Here is a 26042-nt window from a genome sequence, read left to right on the forward strand (position 1 = left end):
TGCCTCATGGGACTTGTTGTTCTGCAAAAGCTGGAGGGCAACAGGTTGAGTACCCACAGTGTAGGTGTTAGTTTTCCTTTTGAGAAAAAAAGAAAAGGTAAACTAACACTTTAAGAGTATATTATACACAATATACGTCTTGACCAGACACTTTGGCAGTATATACGGTGCAGGTCACTGTAGGTGTTTTGTGCACACTACTGAAATCGAGGAAAATCAGTGACAAATATGTTCTTATTTAGGCTTTTACTTCGGACCATTCTTTATGATCATGCTCTCTGGTAGAGGTATTTCAATGTGTATTCTCCATTTGAGTACTGTCCTTGTATTCATCCCTTTTGCTTTTATGCGTTGTATTTGTCTCAGCTGATTTTATTTCTTTTTTCTTGTCTTGCAGCTCTCCTCCAGTTGACTACATCGCTCCCTCCCTGTCTCCCTTGCTCATGCACATTCTCCCCCTGCAGTAAGATAAGGAATGAGACACTCGACTCAACACAGGCTGCTGAAGCTGATTGAAAGGAACCAGTGCTAAGCAGAGTAACGGATCAGCATCTTAGCATCTCACTAGCATTTTCATCAGCCTTTGTGCTCCGAGAGCGACTGAGCTGCAAGCCCAGACCTGCTAAAGGTAGGGAAATGATAGCAGACACCTGTATAAGATGATCATGTATTTTCACTGGCTGGGTAGTACTAGCAAGCATTACAGCCAACATCCTCACAGTACAGCATCCACTGTAACAGTTCATTAAGCTTTACACAGCAGGACCACCTGCAGAACCATCCATGGTGACCTTGCTCAGGAATTGTGGATGGTGGGATACCTGTTGCCCCTGGTTCTTAGGTTCTGATAGTTGTCCAGCTTATTATAGTAACCGCAAACTGTCTCTGTGAATTGAATCTCGCCAACCTTTTAATCATAAAATCTGATTCAATAAAGCAGTGCAAAATGATGAGTAAAAAAAACGTAAGAATGAATTTAGATGACCATACCGACCAGTTATAAATCATCTCCTACATGATCTGCATGCATTAAACTAAAATCATTTATACTGGTTTACTGTATACGTCTTATAGTTAAAAGAAGCTTGTGCGGAATTCACAGTTATTACTTGTGTTTTATTATTGGATGAAATGATTGCATGTATTTAATATGAAGTCAGTCCTATAGGGTGCTTTTTGTCTGTGCTATTTATTTTATCTGTACTGATGGTGCCAGTCATACTTTATTATCCCTATACAGCAATCTGACAGCTGAAATTATCCTCGTTTTCCCTATTTCCCATCTGTAACAATGTCCACCCTCTCACACTTGTAATGAGCATGTAACTGTCAATCAAGTGTCGTTACTAGGCAGCAAACTGTGTTGCAGAAGGGGAACAAATACACTTTCGCTCTTAGGTTACAATAAATATTATCCTTTGATTTGGAATAAATATAATGTGTAAATATTTCCTATATATGGTAAATACACAAAAAGTGATGAAAAAACAAAAAATAATTTTAGGTGCTACATCTGATTATGTTAAAGCTTTTTTGTGCATTGTCTGTACTGATGGTAAATTTACTAAATTATATGGGTCAAATGTGAATTGGTCTTTGAATAAAAGTATATATTCATAAGTTATACCTTTTACTGTTTGTTTTATTATATTATTAAAGGGTAACTCCAAATGTGTGTTGGGGGGGGGGGGGGACTAGCAAATAAAGAAAAAATAATATAGCGTGTACAATTGTGATACAGGTTATATTGTAATTGAATGTTATTAAAAATGACCTTTCCTTTTCAATCTGCAGCCACTGTAACTTTCTATAAATGTAGTGCAATATGGCTACATGGAGTTGTTCTGTACACAGAGTGTGTACTGACCACTCCCCAGAAACATCATTTCCTGCTTGTGTGATTGGCTCACCACTTTTCCCATAAGTCTGCCTAAGACAGATTTCAGGCATCCTTCGCAAAAAAAATATAATTTTTGGTGAGATATTTCCAATAAAAACACCTCTAAATGGGATGCAGGCCCAGCAGCTTTCCTCATTAGTGCCCTGCAGTTGCCACAGCTGACTGATAATTATGAAACCACTCCCATTAGACCTACTGAACCCAGAGGCACAGGCAAACACACAGGGATTTCTTCAGAATAACAAAAGGTAGGAATCTGCAACAAAGGTTGTTATATTCCTTGCCGTGTACATAGATAACCCAGAAGTAGAGTTAAGCTTTGTACACCCTGTACAACTACTTTTACCTACAGATAAGTCTATATTAAGGCTTACCTGTAGGTGCTGGAAATATCTCCTAAACCGCCACGGTTTAGGAGATATGTACAAAAAATCTGTGCGCCGATGACTACGACGCATGCGCCGATGACTACGGCGCATGTGCACTTTAGAAAGGGTAGATCGTGACGTTTCTAATAGGGGTCATGCCGTGACTGGCAGGCTCCCACGCACATGCGCGGGAGTGACATCCCGCGACTTCGGCCAGTCACAGAGCATTGTGGACAGAGTTTGCGGCCCCGGAAGGAAGAAGGGTGAAGATGGACGCTCGCTGCTAGTGGGGACAGTGGTGACATTGCAGGCTTCGGCTTCAGGTAAGTGATACATAATGGGCTACTATGCGATGCTACTATGCTTTAACTGTGCAGGGAAATAAAGAGAAAATAAAACTCACCAGGGTTTACTTCCTCTTTAACTATTTCATAAACATTCAATATGATACAACCAATTCATTCCACTGATATCTTTAGCAGTACCATGTTGAAGACTCTGTCTGACGCAGTTCCCAATAACAACTATCAGAAACTTGCACTAGAAAAGTGTAGATTGAAATTTGGTTGGTACTGCTGTTGCCAAATGATCCACTTTAATAGTGTACCAAATTACCATCATATGATAGAATGATGCTTCACAAACTAGGTAAGAGGGTTTAGTTAGTCTTCCTCTTGATGCTCTCCTCTTGATGCTTTCATGAGGTCACATTGAAGGATCCCCCAGTCTTAACCATATTTTGTAAGTGTATTCAAAGCCAAAACTTTTTCTTATTTTTTAAAAGTCCGAGCAAGTGTTGAAAATGTGTGGGCACAGACAAAAAAAATTACAACGGTTTTAACAAATAGTTACTAGAGATGGGCCGAACAACCCCCCCCCCCATGTTGATGGGGACAAGGCCCTCATCCCCACAACCCTTGCCTGGTGGTTGTGAGGGTCTGTGGGCGGGGGGACTTATCAGGAATCTGGAAGCCCCCTTTAACAAGGGCTCTCTTCTGCAATCTGTGAAGCTCTGGTGAACTCCATGCCCAAGTGGGTTAAGGCAGTGCTGGAAAAAAATGGTCCCAATTTGGACATTTTCACTTAGGGGTGTACTCACTTTTGTTGCCAGCGGTTTAGACATTAATGGCTGTGTGTTGAGTTATTTTGAGGGGACAGAAAATTTAAACTGTTATACAAGCTGTACACTCACTACTACAAAGTTTCATTTCTTCAGTGTTGTTACATGAAAAGATATAATAAAATATTTACAAAAATGTGAGGGGTGTACTCACTTTTGTGAGATACTGTATATATCAAATACACTGCCCGTATTGACTGAATATAGATTCTACACTGAATATCTAATCTACGCTAAATACAGAGTATGTGTATATATATATATATATATATATCTATCTGTGTAAATACACAGGGCTTTTTTTCTCAGAGACCAGGTGCAGGAACTCAGCAATGCCCGCCACACACACATACCTGCCAAATGGCATCAAAAAGTAGCTCTTTCCTCTGCATACAACCCCCTCCATTCACTGCCCTCATTTTCTCCCTCTTCTTAAAAGCTGTCATATGTCTTACCTTTGTAGCAATATTGAAGTGGAGTTCCACCCTAAAGTGAAACTTCCACTCATCGTATTCCTCCCCCCCTTCGGTGCCACAATTGGCACCTTTTGGGGGGAGGGGGGTGCAGATACCTGTATAATACAGGTAACTGCACCCACTTCTGGGAATAGCTAGCTGCAGATAGCCGCAAATCGCAAATGCCCCCCCCCCCCGTTGTTTTCTGGGAAACACACAGTTCCCAGAACATAATGGGGTACAGTGAAGACGTGCAGCGCGACTTGCGCATGCGCAGTAGGGAACCGAGCAATGAAGCCGCAACGCTTCACTTCCTGATTCCCTGATCGAGGATGGCGACGGGGGCAGCCGAAAGACGGGCGATTGCTCGCCATCTACTGCCGACAGCATGGGCACCTTGGAGTGTCCCTTTATTAAAATCAGCAGCTGCAGTATTAGTAGCTGCTGACTTTTATTTTATTTTTTTAAGGTGGTCCTCCTCTTTAAGCTGATACACCTATCCGGCTGTACATACATACTCCCAGCATACTATAATATACTACAGTCACTTGCAAGGGAGATCATGCGGTAGGAGCATCAACAACTGGTCACCAGGAAAAAAAATTAAGACCACAGAGGGTGCAGCCTATCATGCAGCCTCTCCTGCCCATGACTGCACTGAACCCTGGGCACCTGATATAAGCTACCACTTGTAAACGCAGCTGGACTTTAGTGTTACCAAGTCATAGTGGTGAGCAGGGAGCAGAAGACCTGAGCCAGAGGTGACGGAACTGAGTCCCCCTAGTGCCCTGTGTGTATATATATATATATATATATATATATATATATATATATATCAAATACACTGCCTGCACACCATTAACTAAGCTGCCTAATCTCTCTTCATTCATTACACTATATGACCGCCGTGTAAGCAGCAGGTCAGGTGCATGCTTTGGCCAATCATAAGACGCCAATGCACTGTGATCTCACAGTGCATTATGGGGCGTTCCACGGTGCTCAAATTTACCGCCAACGCTCCATAATGTTCTAAATTCAACGAACGTTGGGCTCATCCCTATTAGTTACTTTGTTTGAAACAAAACAAGATTTCTTTAAATATACTTTAAAGCTGAACCCCGGGAAAAGCAGATTGAGAAGAAGAGTGCCTCCAGATCAGTGGTCTCCAAACTGTGGCTCGAGGATCTGATGCGGCCCTTTGCTTGCCTTTATCCAGCCCTTGGGGCACTATTCCTTCCATTGACACTCACAATGGGGTCAAAATTCTTGCCACTAATACCAACAATAGGGTACTATTTCTCCCACTGACACCAATGAAGGGGCACTGTTCCTTTCCCTGACACCAATGAAGGGGCACTATTTCACAAGCTAACACCACTGAGGGGGCACTATTCCTCCCACTAATGCCAATGATGGGGCACTATTCCTCCCACTAATGCCAATGATGGGGCACTATTCCTCCAACTAATGCCAATGATGGGGAAATATTCCTCCCATTGATACCAATGATGGGGCATTGTTTACTCCCACTGATGTCAGAGCAATTTCTAATCTCACTGGCCACAGTCCGGCCCCCTCAAAGTCTGAAGTACAGTAAACTGGCCCTTTGTTTAGAAAGTTTGAAGACCACTGCTCTAGATGAAACAAGCGTTTAACCCTTGCAGTGTGCAGCGAGCACCACTGTAAGGGTCATTTTTTTTTTTTTTCCCAGATATTCGCTTTAAATTAGAATTTGACTCCACTACTGTTTGCACTTGTTAAATCAGCTTCAAAATATATTCTCCCAGTTAAGCTTTCATACAAACTTTAACCAGGATGTATAATGGATATCAAGACTTTGCATTGCCCCTCGGCTGCCCCTATTTTGTAGTATTCACATAAAAAAAAAAAATCTGAGAACAGGTTGGGTAGGGAGATGCTCTATGAACAATATAATATGATACAAATAGAAGTGCGGGTATAAAATAACAACAAAAACATTATTCTAACTGCCCTGGCACTAAGTGTGTGGTTAGGAGCTGTATTTGTTAGGAGTAACAACATGTTTGAGAGCAAAGACCTCCCCTTCTTCAGGGCTAGCATGTCAAGAACAAGAAAAATGAAATGTATAATGAACTAAACAACAAATGCACTTCTAGATGAATGATCAAACATTCCCATAGACACACTTCTAAACCCTGTGGACAGCCTTCTCAGAAGAGTTGAAGCTGTTATAGCTGCAAAGGGTGGACCAACTCAATGTTGAACTCTACGAACTAAGACTGGGATGGCATTAAAGTTCATGTACGTGTAAAGGCAGGTGCCCAATTCTTTCGGCAATATAGTGTATTTATGGATTTTTTTACATTTATTTTTTACCAGTAATGGTGGCAATCAGCGACTTATAGCAGGACTGCAAAATTGTGGTATACAAATCGCACACTTGCGAGCCGGCGGTGGCGGTTTCTTGCAAACGCTACCTGGAAGTGCAGGATCATCACGTGCAGTGCCTTTCTCAGGGAGATGCTGTGTCTTCCCCTGAGGAAAACATATGATTCCCTGTGTCTACACGCGTTGGTTAGAGGATAGGACAGTGTTGTTGGCAGCAGCAGCTTCCATGCTGCCTGCAGAGACCAGGAAGCAGGACGGCAACCCACAGGCATACACAAACCTGTTTTTTGAGTACCCTACTGTGGGGCTGTTTTTTAAAAAAAAGCCTTTAAAGTGATATCACACTATCCAGTCTGTTTTTTATGTTTCCATTACAATGAGGACATCTATTTAAAAGACCCAGGATTTCAAATGATGTTCCCACAAGAGCCCATGTGTGGCTCATAATAAGCGTGTTCAGACCAAACTTAACTGTGCGGTCACACACTCTAAGGTGAGCGCAACCACATAAGGAGAGCACAGGAGTGTCATCACCATATTTAAGTTTTGGAGCACTTTTTCACAAGGCTTTTTATCTGCATGGACCCCATAGGGGAACTTATCATTCACATTCAAACTTGGACTTTCACTATTGTGCATAATATATATACATCACACAGTTATATTTGAGCACTAGGGCCCTTAATTGATATCATGTTATGTCATTCTTGATTGATTTATGATTGCACCATTACATTATATATATATATTTTATTTAGCAAAATTATCCATATTGTATATAAGAATTTGCACTTTATTATTGCATTCTGATTGAACATTTGTTTCATACAGTATTTAGTACTTTATTAATATTTAGCATGGCACTTTATTATTTTTATTTTTAGGTTTGCAGTTGTGCCATACTCTTTCCATTTTTGAATGATGGATTGACAAGTGCTCCATGAGATGTTCAAAGCTTGGGATATTTTTTTTATAACCTAGAGTAACTCTGCTTTACATAGTTACATAGTAGGTGAGGTTGAAAAAAGACACAAGTCCATCAAGTCCAACCTATGTGTTTAAACTTCTCTGTAACTTTATTCCTTACCTGTTTGGTGTGTTTCTTGGACTTCATGGTTCTTTTTGTTCACTATGGTTCTCTAATAAAGCTTTGAGGGCTGCACAGAACACCTGTATTTATACTAAGATTAAATTACACACAGGTGGACTCTGTTTACTAATTAGGTGACTTCTGAAGGCAAGTGGTTCCACTAGATTTTAGTTAGGGGTATCAGAGTAAAGGGGGATGGATACACCTCAATCTGTTTCAGTCTGCCAAACCTATTCCTATTTATTTTGGAGTAAGAAGTTTCTCCCGAGTTGCCATCATTGTTTGCTCCCTGTACGTATCCCTGTATGGCTATGTGGAGGCTTCCAGAAAGCGATCTCCATATGTCTTCCCTGTGTTGCCAGATCTAAGACAACACATATGGCAGAATGTAATCCTGTTACATTTTTTGTTTATCTACCCATGTTAGTGTGCATCTCCATTTTTCTGCCATACCATATTGGTGAGTCTCCCACAGGGCAGTAGGTAGGGGGTCCACACTTCATCAGAAGTCTGTGTGGAGGGAAACGAGGGAACCCAAACAGAGATTTTATAACAAATGCAATGGTTTATAGGTCCAATGCCTCCATCCCTGTTTAGCAGTTAGACTGAAAGGAGAAGTTGGGGCTTTACATGAAACATGCAACTGGAAAAGTGATACTGGGCAATGGGTGTCTGACCAATTGTATATTGTAACTGTACACACTGAATCTCAGTATCCAGCACACAGGACAATATATACAACGGAATAACATATTAACCACTTCAGATCCGCGCTATTGCCAAATGACGGCATTAGCGCGGACCTACATTTCCGGGACTACGTCTATTGACGTGGTCCCGGTTACGAGCGGCCTGCGCGCCCCCTGAGGGGCGCGCGCGGCGCGCTCTGTGATCGGCGAGTCCGTGAGACTTGCCTGATCACCGATCCGTGTAAGGGGTCGATCCCGACCCCTTATCACGTGATCAGCTGTCAGCCAATGACAGCTGATCATGTGATAAAACGGAGCCGGTAATCGGCTAGTATTCCTCCTCGCGCTGACAGCGCGAGGAGAAAAAAAAAAGCCGATCGCCGGCGGCCGTGTTCGGGACATCAGTCCCGATCACGGCCAGCAATTCAAGCGGACACCTGCCCCCTGCCAGTGCCCACCTGCCACCCGCAGTGCCATCCTGAAATAAAGTAAGTGCCCCCCTGTCAGTGCCACCCAGCAGTGCCCATAGTGCCCACAGTGCCACCCAGCAGTGCCCACAGTGCCACCCAGCAGTGCCCACAGTGCCACCCACAGTGCCACCCAGCAGTGCCACCCACAGTGCCACCCAAAATCTGCCTCAAAGGTGCTGCACCCCAGTGCCGCCCATCAGTGCCCAGCAGTGCCGCCCATCAGTGCCCAGCAGTGCCGCCCATCAGTGCCCAGCAGTGCCACCTATCAGTGCCCATCAGTCCCATCTATCTGTGGTACCTATCAGTGCCCATCCGTGCCACCCATCCGTGCCACTTATCCGTGCCACCCATCCGTGCCATCTTATCTGTGCCCATCTTTGCCCATCAGTGCCGCCTTATCTGTGCCCATCGGTGACGCCTTATCTGTGCCTATTAGTGCCGCCTTAACTATGCCTATCAGTGCCCACCAGTGCAGCCTATCAGTGCCCACCAATGCAGCCCATCAGTGCCCACCAATGCAGCCCATCAGTGCCCACCAATGCAGCCTATCAGTGCCGCCTAATCAGCGCACTTCAATGAAGGAGAAAAATGACCCGTTTGCAAAATTTTATAACAAACTATTAAAACATGATTTTATTTTTTATTTTTTTTGCATCTTTTTTTGTTTGTTTAGCAAAAAATAAAACTCCGAGCTGTAACTAAATACCACCAAAAGAAAGCTCTATTTGTGGGAAAAAAATGATAAAAATTTCATTTGGGTACAGTGTTGTATGACCGCGTAATTGTCACTCAAAGTGCATCAGCGCTGAAAGCTGAAAATTGGTCTGGGACTGAGGGGGGTTTAAGTGCCCAGTAAGCAAGTGGTTAAGATGCCTGTTTCAGGCGCGTAAGTTAATAGCTCAAAAATAGATCTCAATATACCCCCTAACAGTGGTTGAGTGGAAAACACAAATTAGGGAAATTTGTTAACCACTTGCCGACCAGCTCACGCCAATATACGGTGGCAAAGTGGTTCGTTCCTGATAATTGCCGTATGGGTACGTCTGTACCTTTAAGGGCGATACGATAGCAGGCACACGCGCGCCACATGGGCAAGAGCAGGAACAAGGATTTGTGTGTGCAAACACACAGATGCCCGTTCTGTCAGGAGAGAAAAGACATACCTGTATTGTTTGTTCCTACTAAGTAGGAACAACGATATGTCTCCTCCCCCCCAGTCAGTCCTATCCCCTCACAGTTAGAACACACCTAGGGAACACACATTTAACCCCTTGATCGCTCCCTAGTGTTAAGCCCTTCCCTGCCAGCCACATTTACACAGTACTTAGTGCATATTTAAAGCAGTGATCGCTGTATAAATGTCAATGGTCCCAGAAATGTGTCAAAAGTGTCCGATCAGTCCACTGCAATGTCTCAGTGCCTGCTAAAAATTGCAGATCATCACCATTACTAGTAAAAAAAAAAAAAATGCCATAAAAATTACATAAATCTTTCCCATAGTTTGTAGACACTATAACTTTTGCACAAACCATATACGCTTATTGCGATTTTTTTTTTTTTTTAAGTAACTGTTTTTTAGCTAGAGAGGACAGGGAGAGATTCAATTTTGAATATGATGTTTTTTTTTTTTGTTTATATCTGTTTGTATCTGTGTCTGGATTGTATGTATGCAATGTATTGTTTATTTGTGTATATTAAAAAAAAACAATAAAAAAAGTTATGGGATCTAAAAAAAAAAGGTAGTTGCAATGTTAATGGGCAGACTCAGAGACTTCTACAGGTAGACAGCCATGCAGGGAAAGGCATCCAGCAAGAAACCACATCTGCATGTGTAGGAATGCTGTCTCCTATGGCAACAGTTTTAGAACAGTTCCTAACACAAGTTGTTAAGAACTCCTTTACTTTCTCTACAGTCAGTTCTTGTAGGTTCTCATCCCACTGAGATCCCAGTCTCTCTCACTAGACTTGCTAATTCACTGCCACCAAATCCCTTGAGCTCTTCCAATCTTCACTTAAGTATCTTCCTCAAGCGTCACCTCCGCTTCTCTGCTGGGTCCCTAGCTTGGCACAGATACTTCTCAAGCTTCACCCCACTGGCTTGCTCGGTCCCTGACTTGACACCTAAGCCCTTGTACACACGGTCGGAGATTCCGACGGAATGTGTCCGATCGGACCGTTTTGTCTGATATTCCCACTGTGTGTGGTCTACATCGGACTGTTTCCATCGGAGTATCCGACGGACCAAGTTTTCCAACTTGCTGGTAAAATTTTCCGACAAAATGCTCCGATCGGACATACTCCGATCATGTGTAGAGAATTCCGATCGGACAAAGTGCCATGCATGCTCAGATCAAATTCCTACACCAAAGCTATTGGCTACTAGTGTGAACGTAGTCCCGTCGTAACGAAATAGCGTAATCACGTCGGATTTTCCGACAACTTTGTCCGACCGTGTGTATGCAACAGTTTCGGACAAAATTCGTCGGACAAAATCCGACGGATTTGGTTGTCGGAATCTCCGACCGTGTGTACAAGGGCTTAGGCTGCTCTACAAGCATCACCTCCGCTGGCTGGGTCCCTGGCTTGATAACTGCTGAAGTTTCTCAATTCTTCATCACGCCCGGTTGGTGAGAATACTGCTTCGGTACTTGCTTCAGCTACTCCCTGGTAATAAGGTGGTTGGTCCCTTAATGACAACAGCTTCCCCTCTACCTCCAGCCACAACAGGTTCTCTGGCCAGCAAAACCATCACTTCTGGTTGGACTGCAAGCCACAATCCCAACCCTATGCTGCTCTCTTATAGTTTCATAGTTAGTAAGGTTGAATAAAGACACCCGTCCATCCAGTTCAACCTGAGTGAGTGTCTCCAATTGCCCCTATCCCTGTAAATTGCACACTCACATCACATGTCCCTACCCTCAAGGAGCCCACAATCCAAGGTCCCCATTCATATACTAGGGCCAATTTTTGGACAGAAGCCAATTAACCAACCTGCATGTCTTTGGATTGTGGGAGGAAACCAGAGTATATACATATATATATATATATATATATATATATATATATATATATATATATACATCTAGTCTACGGGATGCTAGGGATAGGTCTTGGATGGGAAGTATGTGTCCCCTTTGTTTAGGTTGTGGTCCCTTTAAGGGGATGACAGAAAGCAGGATCACATACTCAAGGTTTCTCACCTATGCAGGGTGAGGGGTCCAGGGTGATTCAGCAAAAGGGGAAAAAAGGGGAAAACTCACCGTTACCCCAAGGTTGTTAAGTCCTTATATGAGACCCAGACATTTGATGGATTGGTGAGTTTTTGAGTGGGAAAGGGCCTCCATCCCTGACTACAGGTACTGTGGTCTTGAAGAGGTTAACTCGCATGTGAGAGAAGACTGAAGAGGGCAGAAAGCAGTTGGTAGGTGTTTGTGAAAAGTGAAGAGTGGAAGGCTGTTCATTGCTGAGACAGTGCTGGTTGTAGTAACCTTTTTCTTTGTAACCCCAGAAACAGACGGGCACTAAATAGCCCAGTTAAGGGTCAAGTTTCACTGGCAGTAAGCCAAAGTTTTATTTTGATCCGGAGTTATGAAGTGTTTGGGTTTTATATGCTAAAGGAAAGCTATTTTTGTTTGATTATTTTGAAAAATAAAGAACACTTGGCTTTTACAAAGTCCGGTGGCTGGTGATCTAAATTCAGAGTATCACAATATATATATCAAATTGTGCCAAATTGTGAAGTGCGGTTGATACACTACACTTTTTCTCACTATGTCCTCTTGCTTTGCCATATTTTCTGAGAATATAAGGTTTATTGCATTTATGAGAAATCCTTCACATGATCCTCTTCAAAAGGCTGTATTTTGTCTCAGACTTACAGAATATATACTCAAAGGAGAAGAAGAAAATTGCAACTGTGTAACTCTGTTTATTTGAAAACAGCCAGATTGCTCACAAATCATGACTGTACCCAGCACTAGTATACTGTGCAATATTTCTGATTCTGCTTTTTTCCCTTTTTGAATCTGAACTGCAGAGCACAAACAAATAAATATTCTTTTCATTAATAAACCATTAAAGCTGAACTTCGGGGAACTAAAAAACTAGCCCTCACTTCAATGCTTGTTTTTGCAAAGGGTACATAGAAAAAGGACCTTTACTTATCTTACTCCTCGCTCCCCCGGCTGTCAGTGATCACTCCAGGTTGTGGGCAGGTCTTTGGCATCCTCACTTACATTACTAGCAGTCCTGAATTATATAGAATGTGATGATGTCACAGCTTCAACCTCTAGAGAACCCAAGAGAAGAAGCTTTAGATGAGCAATTGCATGAAAAAAGGAGCTATGGTAAAAAGGGATATGGTAAGTAAATAGTGCTTTTTGTACCCTAAGCAAAAAAAAAATTACCCTCTTTGCAATGCGATGGGGGCACTGCAATAGTAGAGCTTTGTAGATCTCAGGACTGGAAGGACAAGACTACAAAAACTTTAGCAGGTATATCAGCTCTCTTAAAGTATATGCATTGAGCTCCGTTTAAGGGCCAGTTCAAACTATCCACACAGTAAACTGCAGCAGTTACGTGTGCGGGCAGCTCTTTATTCTGGGTGCAATGAGCCAGTGGTAGGGGGCGGCGTGGTGCATGTTTTAGTGCTTCACACAGTTCCCTTTTTTTTGTGTCAACTTTATATGAAGTGCCGAAAGTGACACTTCCTTCATCTCAGTGTGGTGTGTCGCATTGCTGTACAATGACATGCAATCCCTTCCTGTAGCTGCAGGTCTTCATTTTATCACCACTCACTGTACCACACCTCCAGACTGTAGTTCAGTGAGAACAAGACACATAGGGGGTTATTTACAAAAGGCAAATCCACTTTGCACTGAAAGTGCACTTGGAAGTGCAGCCGGTCTAAATCTAAAGCCTCATACACACAATCGGGCTTTGTACAAACTTTCCCGTGGACTTTTGTACAAAGGGCGTTGGCTGTAAGTTTGTATTGCATACACACGATCTGACTTTTTAGGCAACAAACACGAACGTAGTGACATTTCAATGTACTGACGACACTTCAAAAGAGGACGTTCAATTACTCCAGCGCCACCTTTGGTCAACTTCTGTATTGTTGTCTGATCTTTTGCATTGGTTCTGAGCATGCGTGTTTGTACTTTGTACAAAAGTCTGATGGTTTTGTGTACACACGATCAGACTTTGCTCCATCTGACTTATGTTGTCAAAAAGTTTGTCCGTTCGCACAGCCAACAAAAGTCAGATGATAACCGAAAAAGTCTGTCCGATGGAGCGTACACACGGTCAGATGTTGCTCCAAAACAACTAATTTGCATGTTTGTTGTCAAAAAGTCAGATTGAGTGTATAGGCCTTTAGGGGTAGATCTGAAATCTGAGTGGAAGCTCTGCTGATTTTATCATCCAATCATGTGCAAGCCAAAATGCTCTTTTTTTATTTTCCTTGCATGTCCCCCTCGGATTTACAGTGACTTTACTTCCAAGTGTACTTTCAGTGCAAAGTGGATTTTCCTTTAGTAAAACAATTGTTTTCTGTGTGTCCTGCAGCGACCTGCATTCATTCATTGCTGTAAAACACAGGTCTCAGCACAATGTGTAAACATGGCCTTAAAAATGCAGAGGCTACAATTGGTCCTCTAACTGATATAAAAGAGATTTCCCTCACTTTGGAGATATTTCCTTTCACATCCTATTATGTCTTCTGTATGAGAAGTGAATAGAAATCTCATCAATGGGGCACAGATGGAATGATTTTGATGGGAAAGCATACCAATGATAACCTCACCTTCTCATTTCTTGACCTTGATAGTAAGTGGGGGTCTGTCTCCCCAATAAAGTCACAGACCGCAATAAAAACTTGACAGAGGATCTGACTCTTCTACATTCTATTGAAAATGATTACACGTATTGCCTAGAGTTGAGACTGAAATAACCAGAGCTCTTTTTCTTTTCTAGTTTTTTAAATAGAATGGTGAAGGGTTGGAACCCCATCACGTTTTTTTTTTAATGTGATAATTAATTTTATTCATTATATGTTTTTATGCAGTATGTTTTTTTTTTTAATTTAAACCATTCTATCATCACACTTTTAAAAATGATATATTTTTTTATATCTTTTTCCTATATTCATGCGTGTATGTATAGCAATATGGTATGTATATGCATTTATAACCTTTTCATTTTATTTTGTAGCCCTGATGTCCATTGGTCTTTTAAAATAGGTTGGCTGTTCCATGTGATTATATCACTAATCATTAAAGCTTTTTGGTCTTTTACCACTTGGTTTGATGTTTTTTCGTGTTTTATTTCACATTCCAGGGAGTTCAGGAATTGAGTCCTTATGGTCCAAATAGAGATTCATTATGGCCAGCAGCAAAGCCAGATGTTGCTATGATGAACCAACTTTCTATATATACAGTACCATAAGGACTTGATTCCCGAACTCCCTGCTAACTGTGAATGATCCACTTAGAGACCTTTAGCATTTGTTTGATATACCTAATGGAGTGATCCTCTGCACCGGGTTCTTCGTGTTCATGCTATAGAAATTTCCTCTCACTTCCCGTTGTGTCAAGTGCAAATAAATCAATCCAATGTGTCACACATAGCATAAAATAAAATTATTCCTTCCATACTAAAGCTCAGCAAAAAGGTTTTGGCTGCACATACACTTGACTAAGGAAAAACAAATGTCACCAATCACTAATGCCGCATACACACGATCGGACTTTCCAGCAGACTTGGTCCGGCAGACCAGAATCCGTCGGACAATTCGATCGTGTGTGGGCTCAAGCGGAATTTTTTTTCCCCAAAAGTCAGACGGACCTAGAAATAAAACATGTTTCAAATCTATCCGACGGACTCAAGTCCGACGGACTAAAAATCAGGGAAACCGTTCACCTGTGTGCTAGTCCAACGGACCAAATACGACGCAAGGGCAGCTATTGGCTACTGGCTATTGAACTTCCTTGTTTAGTCCCATTTACGCCATCACGTTCAAAACGAACTGACTTTCGAATGGACTTAGTCCGGTCATGTGTGGCCAAGTCCGTTTTGTTCAGAAAGTCTGTTTGACCTCCGTCAAAAGTCCGTCTGGAAGACCGTCGGACCTAGTCCATCAAAAAGTCCGGTCGTGTGTACGTGGCATAACTCTGAGCCCACGTACACACGGTCAGAGATTTTGCCAACCAAATCCGTCGGATTTTGCCCGTCGGATTTAGTCCGACGGATTGTGTCCGAAACTGTTGCATACACACGGTCGGGCCAAGTTGGCGAAAAATCCGATCTTTCAGAACGTGATGACGTAATTTCGTTACGATGGGACTACATTCAGGTTAGTAGCCAATAGCTTTGATGTAGGAATTTGATCTGAGCATGCGTGGCACTTGGTCCAAAGAAAATGCTCTACACATGATCGGATTAGGTCCGTCCGGCCCAGTTGGTCGGGAAATATTTCCAACATGTTGGAAAATTGGGTCGGACGGAGATTCGGACGGAATCATTCCGATGCATACCACACACAGTCGGATTATCTGACGACACGGTCCGATAAGACTCATTCCGACAGATTCTCTGACCGTGTGTACAAGGGCTAAGCGGGACCGTGTCGTCAGATAATCCGACTGTGTGTGGTATGCATTAGACTGATTCCGTCCAAATCTCCGTCCGACCCAATTTTCCAACATGTTGGAAATATTTCCCGACCAACTGGGCCGGACGGACCTAATCCGATCATGTGTAGAGCATTTTCATCGGACCAAGTGCCACACATGCTCAGATCAAATTCCTACATCAAAGTTATTGGCTACTAGCCTGAATGTAGTCCCATCGTAACTAAATTACGTCATCACATTCTGAAAGATCGGATTTTTCGCCAACTTGGCCCGACCGTGTGTATGCAACAGTTTCGGACACAATCCGTCGGACTAAATCCGACGGGCAAAATCCGACGGATTTGGTTGGCAAAATCTCCGACCGTGTGTACGTGGGCTCAGACCGTTATGCCCCCATACACTTCTTTACCAAATAAACCCAACAACATTTTGGAGTAAAAATTGGCCTTAGCAGCCATTTATTAACAAATAACCAATATAAAACGTTCCTTTAACCACTTGCTTACTGGGCACTTAAACGCCCTTCCTGCCCAGACCAATTTTCAGCTTTCAGTGCTCTCACACTTTGAATGACAATTACTCAGTCATGCAACACTGTACCCAAATGAATTTTTTGTCCTTTTTTTCCCACAAATAGAGCTTTCTTTTGGTGGTATTTGATCACCTCTGGGGTTTTTATTTTTTGCGCTATAAATGAAAAAAGACCAAAAATTTTGAAAAAAAACGCATATTTCTTTGTTTCTGTGACAGAATTATGCAAATTATTAATTTGTATTCATAAATTTTGGCCACAATTTATACTGCTACATATCTTTGGTAAAAATAACTCAAATTAGTGGATATTATTTGGTCTTTGTGAAAGTTAGAGAGTCTACAAGCTGTGGTGCGAATCGCACAAAATTGATCACATCTGATGTACTGGTGGCCTATCTCGCTTCTTGTGACCCGAACAAGTCAGGAAAGTACAAATACCCCCCAAATGACCCCTTTTTGGAAAGTAGACATTCCAAGGTATTTAGTAAGAGGCATAGTGAGCTTTTTGATGTTGTAATTTTTTTCCCCACAATTCTTTGCAAAATTAAGATTTTTCATTTTTTTTTTCTCCACAAAATTGTCATTGTAATAGGTTATTTCTCTTACGTGGCATGTGTATACCACAAATGACACCCCCCAAAAAATTCTGCTACTCCTCCTGAGTATTACAATACCACATGTGTGGGACTTTTTCACAGCCTGGCCACATAGAGAGGCCCAACATGCAGGTAGCGCCATCATGTGTTCTAGGAACATAAATTACACATCTAACTTGTTGACTATTTATTACACTTTTGAAGCACCAGGACAATGACACGTGACACTGATGACAGATGGCACTGATACGTGGCAATGATGACACTTATACGTGGCACTGATGACACGTGGCACTGATGACAGATGGCACTAATATGTGGCACTGATGACAGATGGCACTAATATGTGGCACTGATGACACGTGGCACTTATACGTGGCACTGATGACACGTGGCACTAATGCATGGCACTGAAGACACGTTGGCACTAATACGTGGCACTGATGACAGATGGCACTAATACGTGGCACTAATACGTGCCACCGATGACAGATGGCACTAATACATGGCACCGATGACACGTGACACTGATGAGAGATGGCACTGATAAGTGGCATTGATGACACGTGACACTGACAACAGATGGCACGTGACACTGACAGGTGGCACTGATGACAAATGGCACTGATACGTGGCACTGATGACAGATGGCACTAATACGTGGCACTGATGACAGATGGCACTATGTGGCACTGATGACACGTGGCACTGATGACAGGTGGCACTTATACGTGGCACTGATGACAGATGGCACTGGGGACAAATGGCACTGACAACAGGTGGCACTGGGGGCAGGTGGCACTGGGGGCAGGTAGCACTGGGGGCAGGTAGCACTGGGGTGGATGGCACTGGGGGCAGGTAGCACTGGGGTGGATGGCACTGGGGGCAGATAGCACTGGGGCGGATGGCACTGCTGGGGGAGGATGGCACTGCTGGGGGAGGATGGCACTGCTGGGGGAGGATGGCACTGCTGGGGGAGGATGGCACTTTTTTTTTTTACTTTTTTTTTTTTTTATCAACTCAAGGCAGAACGGCTGCCGCTGCAGCCGTTCATCTCTCCCCTCTTACACTGTCTGTGTGAGGAGGGAGAGCGGCGCTGAGAGATGATCTCATATGTTTACATATGAGATCATCTCCCATTGGACACGCCGATCACGCTGTAAACGGCCGCTGTGATTGGCCGTTTACAGCGATCTGTGTTTGCCTGTCCCCGGGGGACACGGCAAACACAGAACTTCCGCGATGCGCGCCCGCGGCGGTGTGCATTACGGAAGTAAACATTAGGACGTCCAGGGACGGCCTCCCGGACGAACGCGCCTGCTCTACGGCCGTCATTCGGCTATAGGGCGGGCGCAAGGTGGTTAAACAGAAACGTATTAATAACAATAATATTCAAGGTTTCTGATCTTTAAAGGCACTACAGAACCAACCCTGCTTTTGTATCCGTGAAACCACTTAAAGGTCCCCAGCCACAACACACCGGCTCAGGGAAAATCCCAACTCTCCGCAGATATGTCCATGTACCATCTACCCACCGTTCTAATTCTGTGATATCCTTGATAATTTTGAACACCTCCAAAAATCTCAACTGCCCAGCCACTAAGGCCACTTTAAAACACCAGTTCATACCATTGGGGGGGGGGGAAGATAAATCTTTGCCTGCTGCCTTCACACTGCTTACATTTGCACAATCCCCTCCTTGACACACTTGAAGTTCCTCCTAAAGATTTAATTTCACTAATCCCGGTTTATCTAGTCCAGTCTCTTCCTCCAGTCTCCTCTTTCCCACTTTTGTTTTTTTTTGCTTAGGCCCATCTTTAACAAGTTCTGGACCGCCCACCACATATAAATTGTGACATGGCTTTGTGCATGCGATCTAGGGGGTGTGTGCGCACTACCGGAGCACCGATCCTGCTGTGATTAGACACAGTGGGAGCCAATCGGTGGGGCCACAATGGCCGCTGGGACCTAACAATCATTGAAAGGAAAGAGAGAACAGCGGTCTGCCTATATAAACAAGGCAGACCGCTGTTCTGTCAGAGTAAAAGAGCTAAGCTGAATCACTGATCTCTCTTTTCCTCAAGTCCACTTCCCCCACAGCTAGAAATCACTCCCTAAGAGCACATATAACCCCTTGATCGCCCCTGGTGTTAACCCCTTCCATGCCAGTGTAATTTATGCAGTGACATTGCATTTTTGTAGCACTGATCACCCCAAAAAGTGTCACTTAGTGTCAGATTTGTCGGCCACAATGTCGCAGTCCCGCTACAAATGGTTTACTAGTAAAAACAATAAAAAGTCCATAAATCTATCACATAGTTTGTAGACGCTATTACTTTTGTGCAAACCAATCAATATACACTTGCTGGTATTTGTTTTACCAAAAATATGTAGCAGAATACATATTGACCTAAATTGATAAAGGCATTTTTTATTAATTTTTTTGGAAATGTTTTATAGCAGAAAGTAAAAAATATTGTTCTTTTTTTGCTCTTTGTTTATAGCGCAAAAAATAAAAACCGCAAATGCCACCAAAAGAATGCTCTATTTGTGGGGAAAAAAGGACATCAATTTTATTTGGGTACAGTGTTGCATGACCACGCAATTGTCAGTTAAAGTAACAGTGGCGTATCACAAAAAAATGGCCTGGTCAGGAAGGGGGTGAAACCTTCCGGAGCTGAAGTGGTTAATTCACATAGTGCAAAGCAAAACATGTCTGCCAGCAGCTGTACTGCTACTTTAGCCTACAGATTATTGTATGTAGTAACATTTAGGAAAAATGGTCCAAGTGACATCACCAGCTTGTTCTGTTCAAGTATTACAGAGCAGAGAGCAGAGTATTGAATTTACGGACAGCACAGCTGAGTTCTCACAGTGGGTTATCTATTTAAGGACTCCACAGAGTTGGGTGTAAATTATACAGTTCACGTACATTCTATGGTGGATTAGATTCAAGTACTTTAATAGTAGTACTTCATCATTGCACTGCCAGTTTGTCTGAGCAACATAGTCTTGTCAAATGAAAGTTTTTCATATTGTCCTGTGCTACAACCAGACATGGTTTCTTTTGTTATGAAGCCAATATCTAATTTCAGATTAAAAAGTCCTTTTTCATTGCTTACATGCCCTGTGATTGATGTGTTTTTTTGAAAAAAATGTCTTTCATGATATAGATCGATTGAGAAATGATTATTTGCTGTGGTGTTTGAAATTGTATTGTCTATGATGACTGTGTAAAGGACTGAATGTGAAGCACCAAGCTGTTGGAGTGTAGGATTCTGGTGATTAACCCTTTCATGACTAAGCCTATTTTTGGAATTTGGTGTTTACAAGTTAAAATCCATATTTTTTGCTAGAAAATTACTTGGAACCCCCAAACATTATATATATTTTTTTAGCAGAGACTCTAGAGAATAAAACGGCGATTGTTGCAATATTTTATGTCACACAGTATTTGCATAGCGGTGTTTTAAACGCAACTTTTTGGGAAAAGGGACACTTTCATGAATAAAAAAAAAAAAAACAGTAAAATTAGCCCAATTTTTTTGCGTAATGTGAAAGATAATGTTACGCCGAGTAAATAGATACCAAACATGTCACACTTTATAATTGCGCGCACTTGTAGATTGACGACAAAGTACGGTACCTAAAAATCTCAATAGGCGACGCTTTAAATTTTTTTTACGGTTACCAGGTTAGCGTTACAGAGGAGGTCTAGTGCTAGAATTATTGCTCTCGCTCTGACGATCGCGGCGATACCTCACATGTGTGATTTGAACACCGTTTACATACGCAGGCGCGACTTCCGTATGCGTTTTCTTTGCTTCGCGAGCTCGCGGGGACGGCGGGCGCTTTAAAATATATATATTTTTTTTTTTTTTTTTTTATTTTAAAATGACTAAATTGTTTTAAAAATAAAAAAAATTGATCACTTTTATTGCTGTCACAAGGAATGTAAACATCCCTTGTGACAGTGATAGGTGGTGACAGGTCCTCTTTATGGAGGGATCGGGGGTCTAAAAGACCCCCCACCCCTCCTTTACACTTCAATGTATTCAGATCGCCGAAAACGGCGATTCTGAATACCGGATATTTTTCTTAAACCGGCGCCATTGGCAGCCGAGTAAACAGGAAGTGACGTCATGACGTCGCTTCCGTGTTTACAATGAGGAGACTGGAACGAAGCCAATTACGGCTTCGTTCCAGTTCCTCCCCAGCAGCCGGAGGCGTCGGATCACGAATCGGTGCTCCCGATCAAGCAGGAGCACTGGTAACAACGGCGGGAGGCGGCGGGAGGGGGGGACGTCCCCTCCCGCTCCTCTGGCATAACAGCCGAGCGGCTTTTAGCCGCATCGGTTGTTATGCCTGGATAGCCAATCGCCTGCTACAAAAAACGGTACCGGGATGATGCCTGCAGGTGCGGGCATCATCCCGGTATACCCCCCGGAAGCCGAGTACGCATATCTGCGTACGCTCGGCGGGAAAGGGTTAAAAGAGGCTGAGAAAGGATCTTTTTGAATGATGGTCTTACAAAAAAACACCCGCAGGAGGGTGCAAAAGCCTAGTGCATTACAACCATAACAATTTATTAAATATCACTAAAAAATATCATACAAACAAACATGAATATAAAACAACAACAGCCACAGGCAATGCCTTCTGGTCCAATGCTACTCGGCTTTGAGGCTTATGCCGCATACACATGTAGCACTAACCCACGAAGAAGCTACTGCTTTTATTCGGGCTTACCGTTACCTCTTCCGCTCGCCTCTTCATCATAAGGGGGTCCCGTGGAAAGTAGCCCAAATGAAAATATATCAGACACGTGGTCCTTTTTTGAAGATTTATTTAGAGATAACATCAAGAAAGACACAAGACACAGTCCTTCAACAGAGGGTTAGAGGATAAGGGGGAGTTCAGGCACCTGGTAATTGCGGGTTAGCGGTATCAATCAGATCCAGAGGACAAACAGCCCCACAGACTGGATCCAGCAGTCACCGGATAGGCCCCTCTCACTTGACCTAGCAGCCGATGATATGCCAAACAAAGTCTCTGCCACAGACTTGTTAAATGAACTTAGTGGTTCTTGAAAGTAGGTGCGCAACAAAGTCTCTGCCACAGACTTGTTAATTAAACTTAGAGATTCTTAAGAGTTTTTAGGAAGAACTACCATACAGTACCAGATTCTTTCAGCCGACCCAGCGATACTATGGGATATTGATCCGGGATGCATCTTCAAACTGAGTTTCCAGGCTCCTCCAGAGACACCAGCCTTGCACTCGGTCCTCCACTGGAAAAGTCCTCCCCTGGATCCTTCAGCTCTCCTCGGCTTTTCCCCGCAGGCGAGACAGCACAGGACCACCCCTGGATAAGTAGGCCCCAAGACATTCCTGGGCCTACACTCTCAGTTGCAGAGCCTCGGGCCAGCAGGCTCCGAGATGCAGGACCATGCATCATACACCGAAGGCCAGGAGGGCCCTGGGGTTGGGGTCATGGACCCCAGAAAGCAAAATGGACCATCCAACAAAACCTGAAAAAATGGCGTCAGTACCTTAAATACCCTCTCCCAATATGCACAGCAGGGAAACCACACCCACTGAACCGTTTCTGAGCAAGAGGCGGTATTCAATACATCCAGCCTGCTGCTGTTCTACACCTACGGTCAGGTGGGAATCAGTGCAACCCAGCTGAATTGGTACAGAAACCATAACTTTAGAGAAATGAATCTGAGCCAAACTACAGCTTCAGACAATTAAATTTAAAGAAAAACAATAGCGTCTGCTCATCAGGAGCAGGGCGCTACACACACGATCAGTAATTCAGCCAGCAGAAGACCGATGAGAGCTTTTGGTCGGAGAATGCAATCGTGTGTATGCTCCATCAGACTTTTGTTGGCCGAACTTCGGCCAGCAAAAGAATGAGAGCATGTTCTTAATTTTTCGGTCGAAAAAAGTTCCTATCTGAAAATGTGTTCGTGTATATGCAATTCCAACACGCAAAAACTCAGATTCAACTACGAGACGGAAGCTATTGGCTGCTGGCTATTGAACTTCCTTTTTCTAGTCCCGTTGTACGTGTTGTACGTCACCGCGTTCTTGGTGGTTGGAATTTGGTGTGACCGTGTGTATAAAAGACAGCTTGAGTGAATTCCCGTCAGAATTCCGTCGGGAAAACCATCAGAGCTTTTTCCGACCAAAATTCCGATTGTGTGTACGCGGCATTACACGTTTCATGGGACAGATCCCCTTCCTCAGAGTCAACTCAACCACATGCTGGACCACAGCTGAAATGTTCCTACACCAGAGACACCCTTCCCATCAAACAAGCAAATGGGTACAGCTAAAAATGGCCAATACCCAGTGTTCTCCAAATCATCAAGTTGTTGTTCGATCTGCCTGTTTTCTATTCATGTTTGTGAGTATAATATTGTTGGTGACAGCTCATAAATGGTTATGGTAAAACATTATTTGCCAAGATTTATGTAAAGTTCCTTTGTCTGAGCACTGGAGAGTTTAGACAAAGAGTCCTGACCTAAGACCAGGATCTGGCTTATTTGTACATTCACACACAAACGTTGATTTACCGGACTGTTTTTTTTTGTTTGTTTGTTTGTTTGTTTTATTATTATTTTTGTGCATTTTACAGGACACTTTTTGCCTTTTATTAGATGATCAGCTAATAAAGATGTGACATTTCTTACATTGTTTCACATAGTTGTTTTTCAGTACTTGTATGAACATGATTAAATGCCTTAAAAAACAATCTCATAACCCATGGCAAGTGGTTTTTGGTCTTCTGTTTGGAAAAGAATAACTCTAGAATAGGGAAGAGCAAGTGATTTTCATTGTAGTTAAATCGGTTCTGCACCTAAAGAAAAATATATTAAAAGCCAGCAGCTACTAATATTGCAGCTGCTGACTTTTAATAAATTGACACTTACCTGTTCCAGGGTCCAGCGATGTCGGCGGCAGATGACGAGCGATCGCTTGTCTCTCTGCTGCCCCGCCGCCATCTTCTGTCAGGGAATCGGGAAGTGAAGCGTTGCGGCTTCACTGCCCGGTTCCCTACTGCGCATGTGCGAGTTGCGCTGTGTGTCTCTTCTGGTCCCCGCTGTGTCCTGGAAACTGTGTGTTTCCCAGAACACAACGGGGGGGGGGGGGGGGCGGGGCGTCTGCGGGGGTTTGCGGTGGTCTGTCCTGGAAGTGGGTGCAGATACCTGGATTATCCAGGTAACTGCACCCCCCTCCCCCTTGAAAGGTGCCGATTGTGGCACCGGATGGGGGGGAGGGATCAGATTAGCGGAACTTCCACTTTAGAGTGGACAACCGCTTTAACCTGAATTTTCACTTAGTGGGCATCTTAGATGAAATTTTCTTGAAGAACAAAACCCACATGGCTTTGTTTTCTAGGTGATGTCAATAAGATATAGAAACATAACACAATATACTTCTAGAATTGAGGGGGGAGTTTTGGGAGACTTGAGCACTAAGAGGCTGCTTTCGAAATATCGAGGAACATACACGGACATTTCAAAGTATTGACATTTATTTATCAATTTGGATCCATCAGTCCGTGAAGACGGCGGAATTTTCAACATTATATTTATCACGTCATTCATTATTTTAGAGGCTTTTAGCCTCATTATATAAACCCACTTGGGATTTACTCACATGTACGTTCTTTGTTTATTGTATCTTTGAAGGTTAATTACCGGTACCTCACATGACCTTAGGAATTACTTTGGACACTTTACTGCTATTTTCGCACACTGGATTGCTATTTTTTGAACATTTGATTGCTATTTTTTGCACATTTGATTGCTATTTTTGCACATTTGATTGCTATTTTTTGCACATTTGATTGCTATTTTTGCACATTTTATTGCTATTTTGCACAGTTCTCTATTTAGCACATTTGGGACACTTTGTTGACAATTTTTGCACATTGTTATATATGTGGAGGCACTCTTCCTCCTTTTTTGAGTGATTTATCTGCTGGGTATTTTATTACAGTGTTTTTTAGTGATAGTTATTTTTTTTTTTGCGCAAAATCACTTTATACTGATTTTTTTATGCTTGAGTGTTTGCTGATGCACTTCTAGGTTTTGCTGCATTAGATACAAAAGTATTATTACTATATGTTACTAGTGACATATATTAGGTACTCCCAGTAGCGCAAGAGACATTTCCCCCTTTGTAATACACACAAACTGAGCATGTGCAGAGTGCCCTCAAGGCTATCAGGAAATGGATTGGGGACTGTGGAAAAAGGGGAGGATCAGAGATGACAGGATCAAACATCCTTTTTACACAATGTGGAGGATTAATCCCTTAGGTTCCACAGTGTGTATAACAAGCATGCATTACTGCATATAAAGACTGATTTTACTGTTGTGGGTTTAGTAACACTTTAAATCTGGTATGGGAAAAACTTTTTCTTTTAGGCAGCTCTCTAGGAAATAACAGCTGTAAGTCGGCATTTGTCTCGGATCAATTGGTGTGCAAAAAGGGAATGGACCAAATGAATTATGTAAAGTCCAGAAGTTGTTTTTATTTAAAATGACATTTATTAACAGCCACTCGAAGCAGAGGCTATGCAGTGTAATGCTAACAAATTTTTTAAAAATCGCTTTACACTCACTCATACACGCTCACCCTAAAAACTCCCAGTCTTTTTTTCTCCATAGTTCCATCAGTACATAGATTTATTCAGCAAAATCTCACTCTATAAGACAGTTGGAAATCTCATCCTACATATACTAAACCATCTGCTGCAAACATCACAACTGAATTTTCCATGTAAGGGGAATACTTACT

The 26042-nt window shown here is 42.8% G+C and overlaps 1 protein-coding gene across 1 annotated transcript in view; it reads left to right on the forward strand.

The window, feature by feature from the left end:
• The first annotated feature begins 475 nt into the window (after window positions 1-475).
• RASGEF1A (RasGEF domain family member 1A) overlaps window positions 476-26042 on the forward strand; it is a 588956-nt gene continuing 563389 nt past the window's right edge. Inside the window, exon 1 of the mRNA XM_077453952.1 lies at window positions 476-628. The gene's annotated coding sequence lies outside the window, so the exon portion shown is untranslated. The remainder of the gene's footprint in view (window positions 629-26042) is intronic.

Source organism: Lithobates pipiens, unplaced genomic scaffold, assembly GCF_037356315.1.
Source record: "Lithobates pipiens isolate NorthernLeopardFrog02 unplaced genomic scaffold, aLitPip1_a1.2 Scaffold_25, whole genome shotgun sequence".
Taxonomy (NCBI): Eukaryota; Metazoa; Chordata; class Amphibia; order Anura; family Ranidae; genus Lithobates; species Lithobates pipiens.